Below are 9472 nucleotides of genomic sequence, written 5' to 3'. Positions count from 1 at the left end.
ATTTCTTGCTCAAGCCTATACCTCTGATCGCTTACAGAAATCAATTATATTAGAGTTTTCTCAAGAAATAGAATATATATAAACAGAATATATGTATATACATACATATGTATGTACATATCCTGTGAAACCATATGTAATATAATAATCTATACATTATATATTAAGGTTACATTACAAATATATAATTTTAAATTGATGTTATATTAATTATATAATTAAATATGGAAATTGAAATATAATAAGATATAATTTATATCTTATATTATGATTATGTAAATAAATTATATAACTTTTAAATTACTTTATTAAGCTATAAAATTTATATGTTATATATTAAGCACATAATAATAGGCTCTATTTTATATGTATAAGTACATACATATATGTCTTTTCTCTGTCTTCAGTCTATATGCACATCATCTTATTGTTTTTCTGTTTTTTGTTACAGTAATTTCCATATTACTTTTGCAAGACTCATATACTACATTCAAAAACATTAATCCCTTACCCATGCCTCTACTCCATGCTGAGCTATGTCACTATGAGTTGGTATACAGATCAAATCAGAAGTTATATGTTCAGTGTATGGGATTAATCTGTGAGAGAGACAATCTGCTAGGCACATCTATTTTTCTGGCGTGTATTTGAACTTGAAAACAATGTTCTTCTGGTGTGGGCTCATAGATATAGGAAAAACACTCTTTTGTTGTTCTCCCCTTATTGATTCCTCTTCATTTAAAGGCCACTTCCAGGCGTGAATGACAGGATATGTAGTTTCATCTCATTGTAAATGCTCCTGTGTCCTTCAGTCAGGTGTCACAACTGATTTTAGGTCACATCCACAGACCTTTTCTTTTTTCTTTTTTTTTTTTTTTGGGGGGGGGTCCGGTCGTGGGGCCTGAACTCTGGGCCTGGGTGCTGTCCCTCAGCTCTTCAGCTCAAGGCTAGCGCTCTACCACTTGAGCCACAGCACCACTTCTGGCTTTTTTCTTTTTGCTTATGTGGTGCTGGGGAATCGAACCCAGGGTCTCATGCAAGCAAGGCAAGCGCTCTACCACTGAGCCACCTTCCCAGCCCCATCCACAGACCTTTTCCATGAATAGTTTTTCTCAAAAATTTGTGTTGGAAATGAACTATACAACTTAGTAGGAAAGGATGTCAGGAGGGCAAAATCTTAGCTCCCACAGTGGAGAGAGAAAGGTCCCCATGCATCCATGTACTCCTAGGATCTAGGGCCTAGAACTCTGTTTTTGTTTTTGTTTTGGTTGGTCATAGGGCTTGAACTCTGAGCTTGGGCGCTGTCCTTGCACTCTTCAGCTCCAGGTGAGCACTCTACCGCTTGAGCTACAGCACCACTTCCGGTTTTCTAGTGGTTTATTGGAGATAAGAGTCTCACGGACTTTCCTGCCTGGGCTGGCTTTGAATGAGATCCTCAGATCTCAGCCTCCTGAGTAGCTAGGATTACAGGTGTGAGCCACCAACACCCGGCTTGTTGTTTTTTTTTTTTTTCCTGTCCTCCTGGGACTTGCACTGGAGCACTGCCCTTGAGTTTTGCTCAAGACTAGCACTCTGCCATTTGAGCTACTTCTGCCTTTTTCTGGGTATGTGGTACTGAGGAATTGAACCTAGGGCTTCATGCCTGCTAGGCAAGTACTCTACCACTGAGCCACATTCCCAATCCTGTCTTTGAGTTTTTGTATTCAAGACTTGTGCTCTATTTATTGAGCCATAGCTCTACTTCTGGCTTTTTGTTGGTTAATTAGAGATAAGAGTCTCATGGACTTTTCTGCCCAGGCTGGCTTTGAACTGTGATCCTCAGATCTCAGCTTCCTGAGTAGCTAGGATTCTAGGTGTGAGCCACCAGTACCTGGCTCTTTCTTAATAGGAACTGGCTCCCACAATTGGCTGCATATAAACTGGGTACAGTGTATGTGTCTATAGTCCTAGATACTTGGGTAGTCTCATAAGATCACAGGAATTCCTGGTCAGATGGGGCCACATATCAAAACCCTGCCTCAAAGGAAAACTAAATGCTGTCTACAGACTATGGAAACAGGAAAGCTGAACATGAAGGCCCAAGTATTTGTGGTGCTCTGAGGCAGGGGAAGATGGATGGGACCGCTGTAGAAGAAAGCAACTTCCCCCTTTCTTTACCTCTTTAACTAGACCTTGTATTTATTGCTTTTCCACATTGGTGTGTGCTCTTCTTTCTTACTCAGTGCACTGACTCAGGTGCTAATCTCTTCTGGTAACATCTTCATAGACACACCCAGAAATAATGTTTTACTATGAATCATCACTCCTGCTCTGTGGATTTTTCTTTATTTTTTCAGTGAGCTTACCTTGGGGTAGGCTGTGTACTCCACGCTGGCTGGCAGTGGGATGCCAAGCTGAGCAATCTCAGTCTCAGCCTTGAGGCGTTCACACAGACCTGAGTAGTGCAACAATACAAGCAAATCAAAATGAAGAGGGAGGGTAAGTAATGGGAAAAGAGCTGGGGGGAAGCTTTCCTCTTTCTGTGTGTCTCCACTACACAGTACACAAATACTTCAAAATAAATACATTGAAAATTGAGTTTGTTGTCTTCCTCCTTCTCTGGAGGAGCCGGCATCTTTTGTTGCCTAATCATCTAAGGAAAAACAAGCATCAGTGCAGCTTCATTTTCTGTCTCTCTCTGTCTCTCTGTCTCTCTCTGTCTCTGTCTTTCTATCTCACTCAGCTTCTTAAGAATCTGGAAGCCGAGCGCTGGTGGCTCACGCCTGTAATCCTAGCTACTCAGGAGGCTGAGATCTGAGGATCGCGGTTCAAAGCCAGCCCGGGCAGGAGAGACAGTGAGACTCCTATCTCCAATAAACCACCAGAAAATCGGAAGTGGCGCTGTAGTTCAAGTGGTAGAGCACTCACCTTGAGCTGAAGAGCTGAGGGACAGCACCCAGGCCCAGAGTTCAAGACCCACCAAAAAAAAAAAAAAAGAATCTGGAGCCAGCTGGGCACCAGTGGCTCACACCTGAATCCTAGCTACTCAGAAAGCTGAGATCTGAGGATCACCGTTCAAAGCCAGCCCGGACAGGAAAGTCTATGAGACTCTTATCTCCAATAAACCACTAGAAAACTGGAAGTGGCGTAGTGGCTCAAGCGGTAAAGCGCTCGCCTTGAGCTGAAGAGCTGAGGACAGTGCCCAGGCCCAGAGTTCAAGTCCCATGACCCACCAAAAAAAAAAAAAAAAAGAATCTGGAGTCAGTGTGGGAGCTCCATGGGTGAGTATGGCCCTGGGACAAGTGGCTCTCAGGACCATTCAAAGCAGGAAGGGTGTGCCTCCACAACAGAAAGAGAAGTAGGTTGTCAAGTGAAGTGACCAGGGCCGCTAGCAAAACCGGACTGAGCACTGAGGCACAAATGCTTAGGCAATGACCAATACTGGGAACAAGGAGCAAGGTTGGCAGCTGGGAGTCTGGACCCAAGAGTTTAAACTGTGAACGCCCGGTTGAGGAGGAGGTTGAGAAGCAAGTCATTGGGCTAGGGGTGTGGCTCAGCAGTGGAGTGCCTAGAGTGTGTGAGGTCTTGGGTTCAACACCCAGCACTGAAATACACGGAAAGGCCACAGAAGTGAATTAATAGTGATGAGTAGGTATAGCTACTCTGAGCAGTAGTAAATTGTTTTGCTGGGTATGGCATGGTGGCATTAAGCATGCCTTTACGTACCTCTTTGTGGTACTGAAAAGATGCAGGATTGTTTGTGATTGGACTATAAGCACCGGAAACAGAGTTGAGAAGGCTGTTTTTGAAAATTATGTAACATAGACATTGAAACATCACATACTTACCCATAAATATATACAATTTTTGTGTTTGTATATATCCCTTAAATTAAAAATTTCAACACATAAATGAAATTTTGTGTTTTATTAAATAAAAAAAAATTAAGTATGGGGCTGGGAAGATGGCTCAGTGGTAGAGCACTTGCCTTGCATGCCTGAGGCCCTGGGTTCGATTCCTCAGCACCACATAAGCAAAAAGAAAAAAGCCGGAAGTGGCACTGTGGCTCATGTGGTAGAGCGCTAGCCTTGAGCTGAAGAGCTTAAGGACAGCACCCAGGCCCAGAGTTCAGGCCCTACGACCAGACCCAAAAAATATATAAATAAAATAAAAAAATTAAGTATATATTAAAATTGCAGACTTTTTTTTTGTTGGTAGTACCAGGGTTTGAACTCAAGGCCTTATACTTATTAGTCAAGTGCTGTATGGGTTTACTTAGCCTTCTTTGCTTAGTGCAAGATAGAGTCTCGCAGTTTTGCCCAGGGCCAGCCTCAGACTAAGATTCCACTATTCCTTCTCCTGTGTAGCCAGGACTACAGGTGTGAGACACTGAGCCTGGTCTTTCAAAATTCTGGTACAGGTACAAAACCTTTCTTTTTGAGTTTAGGTCTATTTTCCCATCTTTATTGCTTGAACCACCCCCTTCATTTCCACCATTACATAAGGTTCCATTGTATGGTGTTCACTATCATCCAAACATCATGTCAGGCAAAGACCCAGTATTTAACTTTCCAGCTCAATATCTTTCAGTCCTTCATGCTTACTCCCAGCTGCAGTAATATTAATCTAAACACAGACCTAAATACAACAGCCATTTCAAACATCAATGCATTTTCCACTGTTCACACTCACACACACACACACACACACACACACACATACAGAAATTATTTATAACCATGGCTACACGTTGGATCATAGGAACTCATACATGTTTTTTGTATGTGCTGGGGCTTGAACCCAGGGCCTTAAGCTCTTACTTATCTAGCTGTTGCTTACCTCTGGCACCTTACCATTTGAGCCATAACTTCACTTCCAGGTTTTGCTGATTAATTGGAGACAATAATTTCTTGATTTGTCTGCCTGGGTTGGCTTTGAACTTTTATCCTCAGATTTCAAGTCTCTCAAGTAGCTAAGATTATAGGCATGAGCTACCAGTGTTAGGTGAACGTTAGCTTTTTTAATACCTTCTCCTCACTTCAGACCAAATTAATTAGACTACCTGACAGAAAACTAATCACTAGTATTTCCAAAAAGCTCCCCAGAGAATTTTCCTCTATACTAGAAGAGAACTAGGAATGGTGGCACATGCCTGTGATCCCAGTGCTGATGTGGTTAGTTTATGTCCGTACAATCAAGAACTGCTGGCCTGTATGATAATAACTGAGTTGAAGGATAATCAAGAGTTTTTGTAAGTTGATTATTTTTTTGGGGGGTCCCTTATAAATATATAAAAGGGAATGGGTAATGGGATTCTGTGATTATGAGGATGAAGTCAATGATATGCTGATGGAGAACTAGAATCTTGTTTTAAGCTATTAACTGGGAAGAATTTCTTTTTTCCCCCCACTGGATCTTGAACTTAGGGCCTGGTGTTGTCCTTGAGCTTTTTTTCCTCAAGGCTGGTGTTCTACCACTTGAGCTCTACTTCAGGTTTTTTGGTGGTTAATTGAATATAACTGTCCCATGGACATTTTTATGCCTGGGCTGGCTTTGACTATAATCCTTAGATCTCAGCTATTTGAGTAGCTAGGATTACAGGCTTGAGCCACTTCATTTTTACTGCCCCATCACAAATTTACTTGTGGCAAAGTTGACCTAGTTCTTCTTGTCTTTAAATCCTTTGTGTTACAGTTTGCATGGCTCTAACTCCAGCTACTTTCAAATGATCATAATCTCTGCCCTTAGTCCTAAAGGATGGCCTGCTAGGTCTCTCCCTTCTCCTTAGGCTTCATTGTTTTTCATTTGTATTGGAAGAGTCTTGAGAACAGGAATGATGCTTCACTCTCCTCTGTCACTACACCTGGTCTTAGTACCTGGTCCTGTCTGGGCTTTGAAAGCTTCTTTGAAACTGATTATAATGGATATGGGAGGGGAGGGGAAGGTCTTGTGTCTACTCAATTCGAATATAGTGCCTTGCAATTTATGATAAGCATAGAGTCTTTGTTCACTGAGGGTGACTAAGTCTGAGTCAGCAGCCAAACTCCCACTCTAACTTGGTAATGATTGCATTTTTCCTTCTTCCACACCCTATCCCCAAAGCTGCTTGGAAACCTTAAAACAACACAGTGAGTAACTCAATAGCAAGTATGTGTGATTTGTATACATGTGTGTAACATTCTGTTTTTTTTCTTTTCTTTTTTTGTGTGTGGACCAGTCATGTGGCTTGAACTCAGGGCCTGGCTATGGTCCCTGAGCTGTTTTGCTCAAGGCTAGCACTCTACCACTGGAGCCACAGCTCCATTTCTGGCTTTTTTGGTAGAGATAGGAGTCTCATAAACTTTCTTGCCTGGGCTGACTTAGAGCCATGATCCTCATATCTCCTGAGTAGCTAGGATTACAGGCTTGAGCCTGTTTCATTTGGGCTGGAATTTTGTAAATGTGTTGTCTAAGGGATAGTCACAATACTGAGCTGAAACTACTCTATTAAATTCAAAACCTAGACGAGTACTGGTGGCTCACACCTGTAATACTAGCTACTCAGGAGGCTGAGATCTGAGGATCATGGTTCAAAGCCAGCCCGGGCAGGAAAGTCCATGTGAGACTCTTATCTCCAATAAACCACTAGGAAACCAGAAGTGGTGCTGTGGCTCAAGCGGTAGAGTGCTTGCCTTGAGCTGAAGAGCAGAGGGACAGTGCCCAAGCCTAGAGTTCAAGATCTTCAGCTCAAGGCTAGCACTCTATCACTTGAGCCACAGCACCCCTTCTGTTTTTCTGGTGGTTTATTGGAGATAAGTCTCATGGGCTTTCCTGCCTGGGCTGGCTTAGAACCTTGATCCTCAGATCTCAGCCTCCTGAGTAGCTAGGATTACAGGTGGGAGCCACCAGTGCCTCATAAGATTTGTTTTTTAAAGTAAGGTTGAGGCCTTTTTAATCTTTCTTTCTCTTCTTTCTTTCTCTCTCTTTCTCCTTCCTTTCTTTCTTTCTCTTTCTTTCTTTCTTTCTTTCTTTCTTTTTTTCTTTCTTTCTTTCTTTCTTTCTTCAGTCATGGGGCTTGAACTCAGGGCCTGAGTTCAAAAAAGTTCAAGGCTGGGCTGGGAAGGTGGCTCGGTGGTAGAGTGCTTGTCTTGCATGCATGAGGCCCTGAGTTCGATTCCTCAGCACTACATAAGCAGAAAAAGCCAGAAGTGGCACTGTGACTCAAGTGGTAGAGCGCTAGCCTTGAGCTGAAGACCTGAGAGACAGCGCCCAGGCCCAGAGTTCAAGCCCCACTATTGACATAAACACACACAAAAAGTTCAAGGCTACTACTTTGAGCCACATTACCACTTCCAGTTTTCTGATGGTTAATTGGGGATAAAACTCTCACAGACATTACTTCTTGGGTTGGCTTTGAAGCACATTCCTCTAATCTCAGCCTCTTAAGTAGCTAGGATTACGGCATGAGCCACCAGTGCCCAATTTATCTCTAATGATTTTAAACATGGTTCCTGTTAATGAACAAACAGTATGTCCTTTGCTATATTATCCTTGGCCAATTTTGTCATCTCTACTTCAGGCAATGTCTACTTTTGCACATAATATGGTGTTGGAAATATATTTATAAGTTGAATATCTAAAATTCAAGGAACTGACTCACATGTTATAAAGAGTATTTCATGTCTAGAGAACTAAAATATATGATGGAATTATAGTCTCTGCAGACTGCCACATTATGAAAATATTGCAACTCTAAAGCAAATGTGTCCTAGTACTTGAAGTCATTCTGGGGAAGGATGTACAGTCAAGTGCCACATGGAATAGTCAGAGGATCATGGGTACCTTATGCCTGGGTGTGGGGACAGAAAGCAGGAAGGTAGAAGGAAAACATTGGGCTTGGCCAAGTAATGCTAATGGACCATGAGAGGAAAGTGGGAGGATGGGGAATAGCAAGCTCCAAAGCTCCAAAGACAGGAAAATGGTCATGATGACTGTGAGGAGCAATGGCTGTACTGACAAGGCCTACCATAGGGATGGCGAGTTTGTTCCCAGACACCTGGTCTGGCACTGACTCCTCAAAGGGACAGCAACTTATAGATGATGTCATCATGTGATACCTTCATATGTGTGTGACCAGTGGACATGTGAAGTAGCTATGCAATGTTCAGCAAGTTGAGTGTACAAAATATATTAACATTTAGCCTTCCCAAAGGTGAATTCCTTTTGTAAAAATATTTTTTTGGGGGGCTGGGAAGGTGGCTCAGTGGTAGAGTGCTTGCCTTGCATGCCTGACGCCCTGGGTTCGATCCTCAGCACCACATAAGCAAAAAGAAAAAAGCTGGAAGTGGCGCTGTGGCTCAAGTGGTAGAGCACTCACCTTGAGCTGAAGAGCTGAGGGACAGCACCCAGGCCCAGAGTTCAAGACCCACCAAAAAAAAAAAAAAAGAATCTGGAGCCAGCTGGGCACCAGTGGCTCACACCTGAATCCTAGCTACTCAGAAAGCTGAGATCTGAGGATCACCGTTCAAAGCCAGCCCGGACAGGAAAGTCTATGAGACTCTTATCTCCAATAAACCACTAGAAAACTGGAAGTGGCGTAGTGGCTCAAGCGGTAAAGCGCTCGCCTTGAGCTGAAGAGCTGAGGACAGTGCCCAGGCCCAGAGTTCAAGTCCCATGACCCACCAAAAAAAAAAAAAAAAAGAATCTGGAGTCAGTGTGGGAGCTCCATGGGTGAGTATGGCCCTGGGACAAGTGGCTCTCAGGACCATTCAAAGCAGGAAGGGTGTGCCTCCACAACAGAAAGAGAAGTAGGTTGTCAAGTGAAGTGACCAGGGCCGCTAGCAAAACCGGACTGAGCACTGAGGCACAAATGCTTAGGCAATGACCAATACTGGGAACAAGGAGCAAGGTTGGCAGCTGGGAGTCTGGACCCAAGAGTTTAAACTGTGAACGCCCGGTTGAGGAGGAGGTTGAGAAGCAAGTCATTGGGCTAGGGGTGTGGCTCAGCAGTGGAGTGCCTAGAGTGTGTGAGGTCTTGGGTTCAACACCCAGCACTGAAATACACGGAAAGGCCACAGAAGTGAATTAATAGTGATGAGTAGGTATAGCTACTCTGAGCAGTAGTAAATTGTTTTGCTGGGTATGGCATGGTGGCATTAAGCATGCCTTTACGTACCTCTTTGTGGTACTGAAAAGATGCAGGATTGTTTGTGATTGGACTATAAGCACCGGAAACAGAGTTGAGAAGGCTGTTTTTGAAAATTATGTAACATAGACATTGAAACATCACATACTTACCCATAAATATATACAATTTTTGTGTTTGTATATATCCCTTAAATTAAAAATTTCAACACATAAATGAAATTTTGTGTTTTATTAAATAAAAAAAAATTAAGTATGGGGCTGGGAAGATGGCTCAGTGGTAGAGCACTTGCCTTGCATGCCTGAGGCCCTGGGTTCGATTCCTCAGCACCACATAAGCAAAAAGAAAAAAGCCGGAAGTGGCACTGTG

The sequence above is a fragment of the Dipodomys ordii genome, unplaced genomic scaffold (assembly GCF_000151885.1).
Source record: "Dipodomys ordii isolate 6190 unplaced genomic scaffold, Dord_2.0 Scaffold53, whole genome shotgun sequence".
Taxonomy (NCBI): domain Eukaryota; kingdom Metazoa; phylum Chordata; class Mammalia; order Rodentia; family Heteromyidae; genus Dipodomys; species Dipodomys ordii.
The sequence above is the reverse complement of the archived record's forward strand: the minus strand, read 5'-3'. Positions refer to the sequence as shown.